Source organism: Nycticebus coucang, chromosome 20, assembly GCF_027406575.1.
Source record: "Nycticebus coucang isolate mNycCou1 chromosome 20, mNycCou1.pri, whole genome shotgun sequence".
In the NCBI taxonomy this organism is placed as follows: domain Eukaryota; kingdom Metazoa; phylum Chordata; class Mammalia; order Primates; family Lorisidae; genus Nycticebus; species Nycticebus coucang.
In genome coordinates this window covers 28,302,175-28,320,927 of record NC_069799.1, presented here as the reverse complement: position 1 = coordinate 28,320,927, position 18,753 = coordinate 28,302,175, and the positions used below count along the sequence as shown (strand labels likewise).

Sequence of the window (18,753 nt, the reverse complement as noted above, 5' to 3'; positions counted from 1 at the left end):
CTGGCAGGCAGTGGAGCTGCCTGCTTCAGGAGATGCTTTGGGCAGGTAGTTACCATATAAATAGCAGCAATGTGCAAAGATGCTCATGACCTCGTGTGAAGTGAAAGCAACACAAAGAAGTTTCTCTGATATTCCTGCAAGTGCACCTAACTGAGTTGCCATTGAATACTAATGAAGGCCAAATTTCATTTGGATGGAACTATGGTCCCTCAAGTAGAAAGCCCTAGAATAGAGCACCGAAAGTCCCCAAATGCAATTCTGAGTCTGGGGCCTGTGATAGTCTTCTCCACCAAGGGAGGCAACGAGTGAGATTTTACAATTGCATTCCTGACCTACTGATCAGACCTGCCTTGAACTTCTGGGCGAAATCAAAGTCAATGTAGTGGTTTTGTCCCAAATTATAACCAGTAATCTAGTAAACTGCCATAAGCCCTACTACTACCAATAAGTAATCATAATGCATTACAAAGTTACTTCCAATACTGCAGAATTAGGCAGAAGTTGTTGTAAAATAAAAAAACAACGAAAAAAAAACCCCATTTTGTCAAAACTGGCAGTGTAAAGAAAGCAGAACTGGAAGTGCCTGAATCATCTGCAATGTCAAGTACCTTGCATAACCTCTTCATGTGGTTAGGTTTGGGGACCCACTGTTTTGAAATCTTAGACATATACAGTTTCTCATAGGCTCACACAACCTATGACTATCTTCCCTCAGCCAACATGAACTTCAGTTCAGCAATTCTTAGATGAGCTATGTCTCTGCGTCTACATGATAGTATTAATAATTCAAACCAAACTAATAGACAGGAGACCACTTAGGTTTAGTGTTACCACAGCAGCCTTTTATAAGTTTACAAACAACTTTAGCCTAACCCCAATAAAGCCTGATAACAGTCATAAGAATTCATTAGGAAGTTTACTGGAAGCTACCATTATATCCATGCCTTTATAGGTCCATATGGAGATATGGTAATATGGGGTGTGTGTGTGTGTGTGTGTGTGTGTGTGTGTGCGTGTGTGTGTGTGTGTTAAAGAGTGAATTTGGATTGTCTGGGCAAACCGCAAATGATGGCGTTCTCTTTTCATAGATCTTACTGTCATCTGCAGAAGAGGTTGTGATCATATGGAACTAGGGCAATCATGACTTCATTTTCAAAGCAAGTCATACAACCATGCTTTTGTCTTGATTTTGGAGGTGAGCTAGAGGTGGAGCCACCATTGGAAGAGCAGTAACTATTGGTACCATTAGAAAAAGCAGGGATGTATATGGGAAGGCCAATATGGTTGCCTGTACTAACAGGGTCACTCTTAACCCTCCCAGCAAGTGGGTGTTCTGTGCTTCAGGAAATGTAGGACGAGTAGATGGCTGACTTCCTCTGCACTGAGTCTTCATGTTACCAGAGAGATCACTCTCAAAGCCAGAAAGTGGGTTAACTGCTTCAAAGGAAGTCCAGGTACTTTGAGCATTTCTTGGTAAAGAGTCAAAGGCAGGAGAATTAACTACAAGATCTCTTGAGCCTACTGACAGTAGTGTACCTCCAAACCAAAAGTTTCCTGTACTAAATGGGCTTGTTAGACTAAAGTAAGCCTGCCTATTGCTTCCAAAGTAGGAGTTTCTGGAACCATTTTCTAGAGAACTGGAACTATCATGTAGATGATTAGATATCATTCTTTATGGGCTAGGAGGAACTAGACTGGAGGAGAGCCATGCAGAACCTAGAGGTTACATAGGTACCATTGTCGTGGAAATCACTGAGCATTATATAGTTTCCTGTACAACTGACAATATGCATTTTTATTTCTTCCCGTGCTCTGTCAACATTTTCCAGCATCCCAATCACTTCAAAGACAGGGTCCTTATCTCTGCATGGAGTTACTATGTATGTGGGTCTGCTGCTGAATTCTTTCAATAGTTGCTTCTTTGGGTCCAAGCGCTACTCCTACCATATGATTAGGAGACCCTGACTTGGACTGTGGTTTAACCAGGAAGATTAGGACTAAATGACAATTAGTCCCAGGGCAGGGCAGGGCAGGGCAGGGCAGGACAGGGCAGTGCAGGGCAGGGCAGGGCCATTTTTGTTTCGAAATGCACAAATCATGGAAAAGTGCCCTGTAGCTGAGAGGATTTCGCTCTTCCTCAGGTGTAGGGACGCCTGCTTGCCGTTCAGGGTTGCGCCGGCGCCCCGCAGCTTCCGGGCCACAGGCGTGGGGCAGCATCGCGGCCATCACGCTTGGGCATTGTCCCCTCGGTACAGCATCCGCGCCGCCAAGGCTGCAGCCGCCGCCTCCCGGGCATCGGAGTCTGAGGCGGGCAGCAGTACCGACCCAGGGACCGGTCCAGGATACACTGGGTCTGGCAGGCGGTAGCCATGGGCGGCGACAGCAGCAGCAGCAGCGACAGTCCGTTCTCCTCTGCTTCCTCCAGCTTCTCCTCCTCTGTCAGGTCTCGGTCCAGCTCCGCTTCCTCCTCCTGCTTCTCGTCCTCCTCCAGTTCCAGCTCGGACACCTCTAGGCTCCGGCCCGACCTGCCGCGGCTAGGAGCTCCCTTAGCAGGAGCCGGTCCCACTCGCGCTCCAGGGAGGCGGCGGGGCTGCCGACCCGGGCCGAGGAGCAGCAGCGCCGCCCAGAGACTAGAGAGGGCGGGGTGGAGGGTCAGGGTTGGCAGTTCAGGGATGGACTTTCACAAAGGCAAGGTCAGCTTCAAGGCAGAGGTAGGTATCCAGGTGGGTGAGTGGGGACGGCAGCGCGTGGGGGGCTGTTGGAGGTGGCAGCCGCTCCCCTTTTAGGGTTTCTTTTGTTTCATGTCCTTAACCGGCCCCTAGGGCGCCTGTCTTCAGGAACATTTATTAAATAAGGTTTCTTTTCTCCAATGTATGTTTGTGTTTGCTTTATGGATCAGATGGCGATACGAGGCTGAATATTGTTTTCTAATTTTCTGCACTATGTCATTGAATCAGAAGAAAACACAATGTATCATTTATCCCCATATATACACAAACACATATATCCATATATCCATATACATCTATATCCATGTATGTATATTTTCATATATTTATATATACATATTGTATCTTCTACTGACTGTTCTTTTTCAAACTGTAACGAACGCAACCTCTTTTACTAAGCACTATGAAGAAAAAATGAAAATAAAAGAGTTTTTCACTCATTGTTTTCAAAGTTTTAATACTATTCTGGAAAAAAGTAGCACTTCTGGGAAGTTGAAACAGAAAGCCCTTGTTAGCATTCTGAGCAGGCATCTCAAGAAGAGTCAGGCTCTGAGAATGAGCCAGGTGTCCAACATAAATCTAAATCCCTTGGGCAGGTTAGCAGATAATCGCAAGCATTTGCAGTTCTGGCCAGATAAGACTCTGCTGGTTGTTTGGGAAAAGTGCCAGACTTTGAAGGAGTCCAACCAGGACATTCCAGGCATTAATGCATTTACTCAGGGAGAATTTATTATTTTAAATTGTGTGTGACACACTGTGCTGAGAGTAAAATTAAAAATTATTAAAACATACTTGCCCAGAAAACACATTTTGATCAGATGCTCGGAATTCATGCATTTGGTACAGCCATTTTAGTGAGTTTTATTATATCATTGTGTTTTAATTAGTATTTCTGTAATGACTAATGGTATTGAAAATATATTTTGTGCAAATTGGAAAATTTTATTTTTTATTTGGAAAAATGTCTATTCAAATCCTTTGCCCATTTTTAACTGGTAAACTCCTGTCTTATTAGTGACCTATAAAAGTTGTTTATATATTTTGGTTCCCAGACCCTAATCGGATACATGATTATTATTATTATTATTTTCCAGTTTTTTTTTGTCCAGGGCTGGGTTTGAACCCACCACCTCTGGCGTATGGGGTCAGTGCCCTACTCCTTTAAGCCACAGGCACCACCCTCTGACACATAATTTAAAATATTACTTCTCTTTAAGTAGTTTAACTTTTCATATTTACCAAGATGTTTTTTGAACAATTTTTTTTTTCAGTTTGAAGTACAATTCCCTTTTTTTCTTCTTTATTATGCTTTTCTTATAATTATCTTTATTAAACCCAAGGTCACAAAAATTTACTCTTATGTTTGTCCAAAAAAATTGTGTAGTTTAGCTTTTACATTTAGGTACACAATCTATTTTAGTATTTTCGTCTGGATGTGGATCACATTAGGGGTACAATTTCCTCCTTTTGCATATGAATATATAATTTTCCCAGCATCATTTGTTGAAAAGCAAAATTAACTTTACCCCAGATTATTCTTTATTAAGGAATCTTCTTCTTTGTTGGTCGACATGAAACCATCCGTATGCTTGTACCATATTGTTTTATTTCTGTAACATTGTAGTAATAAATATTGCAGGAGTGTAAGTTACTAAGCATTATTTTTCTAAATTGTGTATATTTAATTTTCTTTGTCCACATGGATTCTAGAGAGATCTTGCCAAATTCTATTAAAGAAAAATGACTTTGGAATTTTCATTGACTCTGTAGTTTAACCTGTGCATTGTCATCTTAATATTTAGTAGTATCCTTTAATATTGGATGTTTCCTAATTTATTCCGCTCTATTTTGATATTTAAGTATTTTAAATGATTTTAGTTATAAACTACTTGAATTTATTTTGTTAAACTTATTCCTAAATATTTGTGATACTATTGTTAATAATTTGTGATACTATTATTAATAATTTTTTCTTAATTCAATTTATTTTGTTGACTACGGTTATATAAAAGTACTATTTAATTTAGTACGTGGAAGTTGTATCTGTGACATTGATTAAATTGTGTATTAGCGTGAATAATTTTTAGTAAATTCCCTACATATTTTGAACATTATGGCAATAAAAATCTATTTCAATTTTTTACTCCAGAAGATTTTATTTTAATTTGTTTTTGTGTACAATATTTTCACTAATACATGCAGAACAATGTTGAACAGAATGCTAAAGGTGGATATTCATGTCTTGATTTTACACTTACAGATGAAGCTCTCAACATTTCACCATGAGCTGCAGGTTTTACCTAGTCTTTCAACAGGTCTCAGATGTTCTCTAGCACTCAACAATGTGTTTTATCCTGAACAGGTGTTGGAACTGTGAAACATTTTCTATTTAAAATATCACCTTCTTTCTTTCATTCTAGAAATACTAAATAATACATTGGTTGAATTTTTTTTTATTTTAATCTAACATTGCCACTGTGAAAAAATTCTAATTGTTCATGGTACATATTAATTTTTATATGTTGCTTTTATATGTTGTTGGTTCAGTTTGCTAGTATTTTTGAGGATTCTATATTTATATGGAATATTGGTTCATAGCCTTTCTTACTTGTGATGATTAGTCACAGTGTCAATATGGTTATATTGGCTAAGAGATGAATTTAAAAATGTTCCTCTTTTATTGCAGCAAGGTTTTGTGAGAATTTGGGATTAATTTTTAGAAAATGTTGACTGGGTTTACAATATAAGCAATTTAACATTAGACTTTTTGCAGGGGGATAGAGCCCAAGCAAATCTCTTGCCTCAGCCTCCAGAGTAGCTAGGACTATAGGCGCCCGTCACAAAGCCCAGCTATTTTCAGAGACAGTGTCTCACTCTTGCTCTTTCATTTTTTTATATGCCTATTATTACTTACAATGTGTAATCAATTTTTTCATTTCACTTTCACAGTCTTTGCCTATTGAGACTTTTATTTCTATTTTTATAGTATTTTATGGAAATTAACACTCTTTTCACTTGACATGGAATAATCTTGAATGAAAATGTATAATGAGGCTTTAGGCAAAATTTTTTTCATTTGTTAGGATAAATAATATAACATAATATAATTTTGTTACTAAATATTCATATTTACTCTATGAAATATATGAGTTATCAAACACAAAGAAAATTAGTGAAATTGCCATTTTAGTTTCGAATCTATAAATAATATTTCAATAAGATACAACAATAAAATTTTAATCAGAATATAAAATAATTTATTTGGAAAATGATATGAACAAAAATAATTTGACAGAGTAGTTAGTTTAATGTTTAGCACATAAAATGTATTAGACCTTATTCTAATATTAAATATTTTACAGGTTTAATATATAAGCATAGAATGAATAATCTAAAAGTTCATTTAAAAAACTCATACCATTTTAAAAACTGTGTTTCTAACTGAAATATATTAATTATGAATATTTGTTTGCAGTGGAGACAAGATGGTTGACTGAAGCCAGCTTTCCACAGAAGCTCCCATCCAGAAGGAGAGTTAAAGGACAAAAATTTAGCAAGTAACCTGGTGGATTTGAGCAGCACCAAGAGAGAAGTTTGAAGAACGCACATCAACCCTGCTGAGGTGAGCTGTGACCACAAGAACATAAAAAGAAGGTACAAAATCCATTACCAAGCAGATGGGAGTCCCCTCCCCCATGCGAACTGCACGGAGTGCCCCACAAACAAATGGACAGAGTTCAAAGGTCCTCCCACTCCACTCCACGGGAGAGACCCTCTAAAAACTGGACCTGCCTCCCCTACTAGGGTGCAATGGCATTCTCCTGCCAGGCATAAAACTGTATAAGACTGCATATATTCTCTACCTGCAACTCTGATCTCCCAGCACTCCCTCCACTCTCACTCTGAGGTCTGAAGGCCTGTCCCCAAGGAGTTCAGATTCTTGGGTGATTTCTCGAGGGGGATGGACAGTGCCTAAACTGCAGCTGGTCAGTGCTGACTCTGGGGCATGGGAGCGAGGAGAGGATGGTCGGCTGAGAGGGAACCTCACAAGAGCTGCAGTTCCCTGAGACTCAGACCAGCAGCCGTCTTTTAGCAGTAATATGGCCAGGCATAAAACTGTGTAAAACTGTATATATTCTCTACCTGCAACTCTGAGCTCCCAGCACTCCTGTCCACTCTCACTCTGAGGTTTGTGAGCCTGTCCCCCAGGAGTCCAGATTCTTGGGTAATTTTTCAAGGGGTGTGGACAGTGCCTAAACTGCAGCTGGTCAGTGCTGACTCTGGGGTGCTGGAGCAAAGAGAGGATGGTCGGCTGAGTGGGAACCATACCAGAGCAGCAGTTCCCTGAGTCTGGGAGCAGCAGCCATCTTTTAGAAGCAATACGGCTCACACCCGGATATTCTAAAGCCACACCCCCTGTCTCCCTGGGCAACCAGAGGAGGGCAGCAACGACCCGTGAGTAAAGAATTTGCCTGAGGCGGTACCGACTCATAGACTCTGAAGCTTCCAGGGTGGGGCTGACCCAGAGGATCGCTTTACTGAGCCTAAGACGCACCTGGCACTCAGGGGATCATCAGCCTATAGACAAAGGAAGGCGGGAGGATAGAACTGACAGGTAACCTAATACAAACCTGCAGAAGCAAAGATAGGGCTTTGGAACTCAAAACAGCATCTCTTCTGCAGGGGAATTTAGCAGTTCTGTTCGGTTCTGTCAGTAACATCAATCAGGGGCGGGGCTGGACCTGAGTAAACACCCCCCAACCTTCACCAAGGGCCCAAGGCTGTCAGGCCTCACCTCCTCCTGCTAGATAGAGGCAGAGCGCAGAGGCCTGGCAGATTGCCTTGTGATTCAGGCAGGTGCAAACCCCTGGAGTATCTGCCCACTACAGGCAACTGGGTCAGCCAACTGCAGGGCTATCAATTACTGGGTGTGACAGAGGTGCAAGGTGGGGAAGGAGGCATCAACCTTCCCAGACCGATCTATTTGCTGGATGGCTCCTCCTGACTCCATGCAGCACTGGAACAAGCCATATCAGAGTAGTCACCAGACCCATGTGATCCAGTACACAGAGACCTCTTAAACTCTCCCAAGCAAGACAGGTGCTGACTAAGACAATTGATTTTGACCTTTTGAACAGAGCCAATCACCTGAGGACTATTCAGGTCGTGCCCTGGATATGTGGTTGTAGGAAGGTTTGATTTTCCTTTTCTAATTGTTGCTTGTGGTGGACGGGGTGACTTAATTGCTGGTATTTTTCCACAGCTGAGACTTCAACCCAGAGTAACTGTTTCACTAGGGTTGAACAGAAACCAACTGAAAACAAGACAGAACAACTTAGCCCCACCACACCAAACAGGGCCCCAGTTTCTCAGGCCACAGCACTGTACGGGTCCTCAACAAAGCTCCAGGGGAAAAATCAAAAGGAGTAAAACAATCATGGGGCGGAATCAGCGGAAAAACTCTGGTAACATGAATAACCAGAATAGGTCAAGCCCCCCAAGGAAAGATATGACAGATGTAATTGAATATCCCATTCATAAAGAACTGGCTGAGATGTCAGAATTCTTAGTAAAGCAACACAAGAATGGAGAAGAATGAATCCTATGTACTCAATTTTGATATGAGGACAATTAGTGCCACACTTTCCGACAAAGTTTAATAACCACAATCCACAGAGAACTCAAACATCTAAGCAAGAAAAGAACAAGTGATCCCATCGCAGACTGGGCAAGGGATTTGAAGAGAAACTTCTCTGAAGAAGACAGGCACACGGCCTACAGACATATGAAAAAATGCTCATCATCTTTAATCATCAGAGAAATCCAAATCAAAACTTCTTTGAGATATCATCTAACTCCAGTAACACTAGCCTATATCACAAAATCCCAAGACCAGAGAATTTGGTGTGGATGTGGAGAAAATGGAACACTTCTACACTGCTGGTGGGAATGCAAATTAATGCATTCCTTTTGGAAAGATGTATGGAGAACACTTAGAGATCTAAAAATAGATCTGCCATTCAATCCTATGATTCCTCTACTAGGCATATACCCAGAAGACCAAAAATCTCATCACAACAATGATATTTGTACGAGAATGTTTATTGCAGCCCTATTCATAATTGCTAAGTCATGGAAAAAGCCCAAGTGCCCATCGACCCACGAATGGATTAATAAATTGTGGCATATGTACACCATGGAATATTATGCAGCCTTAAAGAAAGATGAAGACTTTACCTCTTTTATGTTTATATGGATGGAGCTGGAACATATTCTTCTTAGTAAAGTATCCCAAGAATGGAATAAAAAGTACCCAATGTACTCAGCCCTACTATGAAACTAATTTATGGCTTTCACATGAAAGCTATAACCCAGTTAGAACCTAAGAACAGGGAGAAGGGGGAAAAGGGGAAGGAGGGGGGAGGTGGGCAGAGGGAGGGGGATTGGTGGGATTACACCTGTGGTGCATCTTACAAGGGTATATTTGAAACTTAGTAAATGTGAAATGTAAATGTCTTAGCACAATAACTAAGAAAATGCCTTGAAAGCTATGTTAACCAGTGTGATGAAAATGTGTCAAAAGGTCTATGAAGCTAGTGTATGGTGTCCCATGATCACAGTAATGTACACAACTATGATTTAATAAAAAAATAAGTAAAAATAAAAAATAATAATAAAATTAAAAATATATATTTGTTGAATACAGGTGCTATTTTGATCTATGTTTACTTTGTCACACGATTAAATCAAGATACTTAAATTTATCACTTCACATATGGGTGTCAAAAACTTTAAAATCTACTCTTTTACCAATTTTATAATATATAATGCATCATTATTTAATTATAGTCAACATTCTTTGCAATAGATCAATAAATTATGTTTCTCCAGTCAAACTGATACTTGATACCTTTTGATCAACATGTACCCTTTCTCCATTTACCTGAGGTTCTGACACATTTTCACATGTATTAGATAACATTAAATTATACTTATTATAGACAGCAACTGTGCTTGTATTCAACAAGTAAATTATTATGATAATGGTAAATAATTTTATTTAAAAAGTTTCATTAAATAGGCATTGAATGGGTAGTATTTTTACCTAATAAACAAAGGATATCTGCTATTTTTAAGTACTAGACAGAAGCATTTTAAATGGAAAGATTTTAGTTCCAAAATATTCTTACTGATTTCATGACAGCAGAAATCCATCAGGGGATATTTTCTAGGCATTTTAAATGACAATAGAAATTTGTGACTATACTGTAACCAATAAGTAATATCTAGCCTCACTGAAAATCTTATTAATTAAAAAAAATTAACTTCTGGATTAAACAGAAGATGCAAACTAAGATTATTATTAATTTTACAGAGTCAGAGAATGGTTAATGGAGGAAGTGGATGATTAAAGCTAAGAACCTGAATTCAAATTCAGTGTTCTCACCCTCTGGGCTGAGGTCACTGCATGAAGGCGCAGTGGACATTGTCCAGTTGGGACACTATAAAATATACCTGAACATAGGATAAAAAAATAAACTAAATTCAGGTAAATAATGTTTCTATTACCAGCTTAATGCTATAGAAAAATACTAATTCTGGCAATATACAGGTACTGTTCTCTACGTTCAAATAAAATCAATTCATAAACATTTGCAAAACATAAAATATTTTTACTACTAGAATACTGAACTCTACGTTTTACTATTACATTGTATTTTGGGGAACAAATGTATTCTAAATTACATAAAGTGAGAATGTAGGTGATAATGTTCACGCCTCAGAAAATATATGTAAAATATTTTCATAATGTGTTCTCTCTGTTGATATTTGTCGTTTGAGGGAAGATACAAAATATTCTAAAGCCTTTTAATACAAAAAGCTAAAGTTCTCCAAAAGTAACAAGCAACCTTACAATAATGTTTAGAATTGAAAGAAAAATTGACAACTTCCCAGGTACAGAAGTAAACAAAAAACAATTGAGAAACTGAACTAACATGTAAGTGCCTCCTCTTACATATGGCTGATTACATCCAATGTAAGAGGAGTAAATGCTTTTAGTAAATGCTTTTGGCAATTTAGACAACCGGAAGACAATACGAGTTGTCTAAATTGCCAAAAAGCTAATGAAAAAAAGAAAAAGACATAAATGGACTACAGACATCCCAAATGTGATATATGTCATAAATGAGAACTAAATGATAATTTATGTTTCACACAGTTATAGGACTTGCACTTAAAAGGTCATTACAATGAGAAAAAATATTTTAAAAAGACAAAAAATTTAAAAAGAAAACTATAAGCTCTATTTAGACAAGCCATATGTAGAAAAGACCCAAATGTAAAGTAAACAATTAAAAATATAAATAATCTACTCAATACACATGTGGGTAAAACATTAAAGTAAACTGAGCTATGAGAGGATGATTTATGTACAACACAGAAAATAATTTAGTCAAATAAATTAAGTCAATAAATTAAGTCAATAATTTAGTCAAATAAAAGGAGAAAAAGTAATAGAAAACACAAATGTAATTATATATATATGAGGAATAGAATCAAGAGAACAAAAAATCTGTTTTTCTCACAGAATATATTCAAAAAATTAAAGGCAATATTGAAAGATTGGTGAATATAAACTTCTAAAATTAAAAACCAGACATGAATTATTAAATTTATGCTTAGAGTTTGTCACAAAGAGAAAAAATAAAAAAAAAAAATACTTAAAAGAGAAATAGCCTTGCCCTGTAATCCTAGGACTCTGGGAGGCCGAGGCATGTGGATTGCCTGAGCTCACAGGTTCAAGACCAGCCTGAGCAAGAACAAGACCCCCGTCTCTAAAAATAGCCAGGTGTTGTGGTGGGAGCCTCCAGTCCCAGCTACTTGGGAGGCTGAAGCAAGAAAATCACTTGAGGTGAAGAGTTTGAGTTGGCTGTGAGCTATGACACTACAGAACTCTAATAAGGGTGATAAAATAAGACTCTGTCTCAAAAAAAAAAAAAAAGAAAGAAAGAAAGAAAAAGAAATAGCTTTGCTATATATACTATGTCAAATAGACTATAACAATGAATATGAGTGAAAGACAAACATAATTTACCATAAGTGCAAAATTGTCACAACTTTATAGAGCATAATGAAAAATAAATATTAACAAAGATGAGAGAAATTACTATTAAAGCTAAAAATGAATTAGCTAAATTAATTTTAACAAAAATAATTAAAAAAAATTGAGTGATTTTTCTTATTCATGAGAGCTTCTCAAGAGTGCACTTCAAGAAGAAAGAAGTGGTTATGCATATAAAGTGAGTCAGAAAATTGATTTGGGATTATCAACCTCTGGTAGAAAATAAACTAGTGAAACCCAATACTCCTTTGCAGTACAAAATTCAAATGTATCTAAAAATAATAGAATTGTAATTCAACACAATATATTATTCACACAAAAAGTCCTTTGCTAATGGACTATTTTTTTTAAATTCAGAATATTAAGGGGGTACTAATGTTTCAGGTTACATGGATGACTTTAGTAATGCTTAAGTCCCAGCTAACGGTATGCCTGTCACCCACACTGTGCTCATTAGGTAGTAGTTTCCCCTCCCCTCATTCTACCACGTGGTTGCTTTCCACTGAGTTTTCTTCCCTCTGTGCACATGTGTGCTTGTCAGTCAGCTCCAATTTAATACTGAGTACTTGTGGTGGTGGTTTTTCCATTCTTGAGATACTTCAACCAGCAGGATGGTCTCTAGTTTCATATAGATTGTTTCAAAAGGTATGAATTCATCTTTTCTTATGAGTAGTATTTTGTGTTGTTCATGTACTACATTTTTTTAATCCTTACTTGAATAATTTAATTAAGAACAGAAGAAGTTTCAGATTTTTTTTTCCCAACACTGTCATTAACAAGGATGGAATTTTGGTGGTATATTTTTCAGAATATAGATTATTCTTTTGTCAGAAGTGATCTGTATGAAAGGACAGACAGTAGCATAGAGATTGGCCACAATATTCTGAATATCTAGGATGACTGGGTTGTAAGCCCACAACATTACTGAGGAGGATGAGATAATAATGTCCACCAAGTACAGGAACACAAAACAGCTCACCAGCAGCAGGATGATCTGGGTAGCCCTTTTCTCTGCAAATGCTCTTGTGGAGATCTTGGTGCTGTGAAGGTGCTGGGATCGTTGCTGATGCTTTAGCAAGAGAATGACCATGTATGTACTTGAGAGCAGCATCATTCCTACAAAGAAGACATTCTGGGATAATGTGAGAATAAAAGCAAGTCCCCTGATGATGGAGTTCATTGGAGAAAGTGAGCAGTATGTACCTACTTTGAGTAGATTGGTCTGTGTCATGTTGGACAAAGCTACTGTATATAAGAGTAGGATACTGCTAGAAGACAAATTGAGGGACCAATAAAAGAATAAAATATGGAAAATGTAATTTGCAAATTTGCATTTAAATCTTGCCAAACAGGAGGTGCTGGGACTGATGGTGATGGCCTGTAGCATGCTCAGGAGGCAGGTGGTACAGATAGAGAGGCCCCTCATCACATTGCTCAGGTAAAGCAAAGCCTGACATTTAAAGTCATTCTGAAAATTCAGTGACTCAAACAGATCTGAGGACAAAATATGCACTACAGAGAGGAGCCTCACCAAGTGGATGAAGGCCAAGTGACAGGTGATCAGGTCAGTGGGCTTAAGCCAGCAATCCTTAAAATTTCTGAAAATGAGGAAGAAAAGGAGAAAGGTATTGGCTGAGACTCCAATTCCAGCTTGGAAAAAAAAGGCATTTGTCCCTGATAACATAAGTGGAAAGTTTGTTCTTCTTAATGGCAAAGAGAAATTATATTCTGTATAACTGAAAAAAGATAACAAAAGACCTCACATGATCAATGTTCATTCTTCAGTAATGAAAATTATCTTCAAATATATTTTACCTTTTATTATTGATAAACTGTCTCAAATTCTAATCATCTAATATCTGCATTATTTTCTACACAAAAATTTAAAAATACATACACACATACACACACATCTATACACACAAACATACACAATCTTGCCCTTACATGATGCACACTATGTATACTCTCATTATACGTGGGCTTCCTTGTTCCCAATCATATTGTAGTCTTACATTATCTCATTTTATATTTATTAAACACATTGATGCTATGATCATAGGAACTTAATTATGTATCCATGGTTCTCTCCCAGTTTAGTTTCCATCTCAGTGATCCCTAGGTAAACTCTCTATATCACAGCTGAGGTTTAATCCATCACTAAATTGTCTATAGGATAAACACTACTTGTAATCAGTTTATGACCACAGAGTTGCCTTAAAATAATCACATTGATTCTTTTCTTGAAATTATACTCAACACAGCACCCCTTCTCATGCCTTGAAAAATACTTAGGTCTTCAATAATATAGTTTTCTTCAAGTTTCACTATGATATCTACAATATCAGAACATCTCGCATAATTTTGCTGAACAAATTTGCTGTTACTGTTTCATGTTATTAGTCAGTATACAGATATCAGTGTTTTATCAATTTATTTTGATTCAGTGATTAGAAAAATTCAGCTTGATAATACATGAAAATAGGGAAAGTAATGTTTAATAAGATTCTTCCAAGATGAAAGTGTGTCCAATTATATTTTGAAATTGCTTGTCACTATACTATTGATAATTATTCACAGATGTAATATATTACGTGTATTACATATATATTATATCCATATACAGTTATTGTGATAGTATTTCTGACCCATACTTAAAAGTTAATAGATGAAGTAGAACATTGGTCTAAAATGCCTTGAAATGCTTGAGTTTATGAAAGACACGATGTATAGTTGAAATGGTTGTTAATCTAACTCTAAAAGCTTAAGCTAGTGAAGGGACACATTCATCCTGACTGCCATATAGTTGCACTAACATGCATCTTCACCATCAGCACAGGTGGGTTCTGTTTTCATGATGGAACCAGGAAAAATACCAGGATTGAATTTAAAGGCTTCATTGTATCCGTACTTTGAGGATGATAGTCCAAGTCCAGTAAAATGATATTTGGACTGAATAATAAAATACATGCAATTATTTATTAACTATGTATCTATATATTTTCTTAATATAACACATAGAATACAAGAGAGAAAATTAGATAAATTGACATGGGTAAGAATGTTATCATTTTCTTCTCATACCTCAAGATAAATTCAGCTTACCCCACGAATCTTCACGCCTCTCTCTGAAAATGACCATCAAACAGTGAATAATTCTTTTCTTTTTTTTTTTTTTTGTAGAGACAGAGTCTCACCTTATGGCCCTCGGTAGAGTGCCATGGCCTCACACAGCTCACAGCAACCTCCAACTCCTGGGCTTAAGCGATTCTCTTGCCTCAGCCTCCCGAGTAGCTGGGACTACAGGCACCCGCCACAACGCCCGGCTATTTTTTGGTTGCAGTTCGGCCGGGGCCGGGCTTGAACCCGTCACCCTCGGTATATGGGGCCGGCGCCTTCCCGACTGAGCCACAGGCGCCGCCCCCACACTGAATAATTCTTGATGTGCAAAAACATCGGGCCCAGTCTTTCTCCAACAAAGCTCATGAGGTCACTGGTGCTGAGGCTAGACAAGAAGACACCATGGTTACCAGGAATGAGAATTGGCAGCTAAGAACAATTGGGAGGCTGTGGCCCGGCACCTGGAGGGAGTCCACCAGCATGTATATGCCTGTCAAGATGCTGTTAGGCCTAGACTGAGGTGGAAAAATACCAGTTAACTCCTGGCAAATTTCTGGGCCGCAAGCTCTCAACAAAATGGAGTGAGTCTGGTTCACTCCCAAGATAGATGGGAAAGTATTACTTGATTTCTTGCTTGACTCACTCACTCCCTGGGAAATAGACCAGGAAGTACCAACTGTCCCCCCACTGACCTTTAAATAATAACAGGTGGGGAAATTACTGAAACAAAGATATATGGGGAGAAAGTACTAAAACAAAGATGTATGGCTAACCGCACAGTTCTGCTTCTGTACATTGCTTGCTTACCAACCTGGGTGCAGCTGGGCAGCCTGCATGCCAACCAGGATGCAGACCAGGCCTTAAAAACCAGACCCCTTAAGCAAATGGGGCTGCTCTCCCAACCCCTGTGTTGGGTGTGAGGCAGTTTACGGATGGCTTTTAAATAAAGGACTCTTTTGTTAATTCCAAGTGATGGCACGGTCTTTGAGAATTCTTGGGCACAACAATTTCCTCCACCAACTTGGGAAGCTGTCTCCTGCAAGTCCTAATTTTAGCCTGAAGGCAGCTGTGACTTCTATCTGAAGACCTCAGATGGATACAAATAGTAGCTGACTTTCTTCAATCAGGCCAGGGATAGTAAAAGAGTGGAGAGGGATGGGGATGAAGAGACTAACCAAAATTTTAATAACTCCCTACTGTTTACAGAATACACTTTGACACTCCAGATTTCACAATCTCAACCTAACTTGAAGTTATCATCTAGGAGAAAAGGGAGCAGAACACGATGTTAACAGTGCACAAGAGAGCCAACAGGAGAGGATGGGATCAAAACGCATGTCTTCACTTTTCATCCAAAAACGTTCCAAAACAAAACCAGCTGCAAGGGAGCAGTTTCAAATTCGGGTGAATGTGGGCACCTGGGTGGTGGCTTAGTGGAAAAAGCAAAAGAAAAACCTGCTCTGACACCGCTCTCCTGGGTCCTGCCCTTACCGTGCAGAAAGTGTTCAGCCTCCCGCAGCTCTTGTTCCTTCTCCCTCAGCAGTTTGGCCACCGCCACCAACTCAAGCCTCCTGACCTCGGCCACCAACTCAAGCTTAAGACACTGCCAGGCGCTCAAAGAAGGCCTGCAGAGCTGTCGTGCCACTGTCAGACAGCTCCTCCAGAGGCCAACCCGCAGCCCGGCGGGCCCAGAGGCCTGGGGCAGCGCCCCACAGCAGCCACCCGCAGCGCTAGCTTGAGAGCGCTGAGGACCTTCAGGACAGGAAGTTCCAGACAGAGCTGGTCTCCCAACACCAAACCCAGCCCAGAAATAGGGGCGAGAGCAGACAAGGCTCACCCAGCACTGGCGCTGTGTTAAAGGGCTGCCAGAAGTTTTGGCAGGAACTTATGGCTAAGAGGCAGGAAGAAGCAGGGTTCCCGGCTGCCAAAACCTGTGCCCCAGTATGAAACATTGGGGGCGGGGCCGTCATCCCATACCCGCGGGAGACATCGGGCTCCTCCTTTAAACACTTCAGCACAAGTGACCTTCCGGTCATTGGGATGAAAGGGGAAAGCAGCAAGTTGACGCTCGTGGATGAGGATGTTTCCCAGCACAGAATGAGACCTTCAAGAACCAGTGCGGTGGCAGAGGTCACAGCCACAGAAGTCGTCTGTCCTTAATGCCGACCTGGCCATTACAGCCAGTGTCAGGAAGATCAATCTTGTGTATGTTTGTTCCTTTTCCTATTATTCTGCTCATGTTTCTCTTTTCAACAGTGGGTCAGCTTCATTTTATCCCTGACGTGACGAGTGTATTCTAAGGTAACCCAATAAATTTGCAAAATCTGCGTTCCTGCCCTGCCTCTGCGGCGTAATTGATTTGACCTGCAGGTTCCTTCTCCCAGGTTTCGCTAGCTGCTTTTTAAAGAGGTTGAGTGAATCTGTGTTAAACTACAGCACAACAAAAACTTCAGAGACACGTGTCCGGTGGCCCAAGCTCCAGTCCCTTTGCAAAAAAACTGCACATAGCAGATATGTGCTGGGAATACTGAAGTTTATTGTGGCATAACGCTTTAGCAGTGGAGTTGATGGAGTTAACACAAGCAAGGCTGTCTTGGGAATGTAAGGGCTGAGCACTCAGTGTGAGAATTACTTATCGCCTGGTTTCGGCAGTATCTATTAAGAGATGATCTGTTGAGAGAAACGACATATTGAAAGAGCTTCTGAATTACTTTAAAAAAAATCAAATGATAAAACCTGGGACCTCTTAACCAGGTTCAAATAGCCTTCCACCATCCAATCGAAACTAATAGGTTATGTATAAAAATATTAGAAAATGAGTTTGTGTTGCCTGTATTCATGACTTAGCATTACATACAAATGCAGAGTGATGGTGGAAGAATAAAATAATTCACCAAATCACAGAAAGCAAAAATAATTTTGCTACTTAAAAGCTCCACCTAATTACCTCACAGTATTTTATTTTGTGTATTCAAGCTACACTACTTATAAATTTGTTGTAAGATAGTGGTTGAAATCCATTTTAATTCTGATCTGAGTATAAAACAGGACAGGTCTTAGAAACAACTATTTCCCAATTCTAACCTCACCTTTGAATTTTTTTTTAACAATAAAAATGGTTGGAGTCATTTGAATTCAACATGATAAATCTTTCACCTGAATCCTCAAAACATATGGTACTTAAGAATATATTTTATAAGGCTGCACAATATTCCATGAAAAAAATAATCACCCGCACTCCCATAAGAAAGATATAACACAACTACAGCCCAAGATGAAAGGGGAAAGAGGAATGGGAGAATGGAAGGGTGGATAGTGGAGGGAGGGTAATGTCGGGGACCACACCTATGTTGCATTTTGCAAGGATACATGTCAAGTCTATTACATGTAGAGTATAAACATCTTAACACAATAATTAAGAAAGTGAGATGAAGGCTATGTTAATACCAGTTTGATGTGGGCATTCCAAATGGTATATTAAACCAGCACATGATTAATTTTTTTTTTTTTTTGGACAGGGCTTGCTTTGAACCCACCACCTCCAGTACATGGAGCCAGTGCCCTACTCCTTGAGCCACAGGCACCACCCAGAGCTATGATTAATGTAAAGGAATATATTTTATTATTTATAAAAGGTGAAAAATTATAATAAACAATACCCCAGATAACAATGTAAACAAAAATTTTGTTTCCTTTATTTCTGTTTTAGAAATTTAATTTATCTCAATCCTCAGAATGCAACAATTTCTTTTTTTTTTTTTTTTTTTTTTTTTTTTGTAG

At 39.0% G+C, this 18,753-nt stretch overlaps 1 pseudogene; it reads right to left on the bottom strand.

Moving 5' to 3' along the window:
* The window catches only part of LOC128572532 (RNA-binding E3 ubiquitin-protein ligase MEX3C-like), a 59,877-nt pseudogene extending 42,868 nt beyond the window's left edge, over positions 1-17,009 (bottom strand).
* Positions 17,010-18,753: the final 1,744 nt, after the last annotated feature.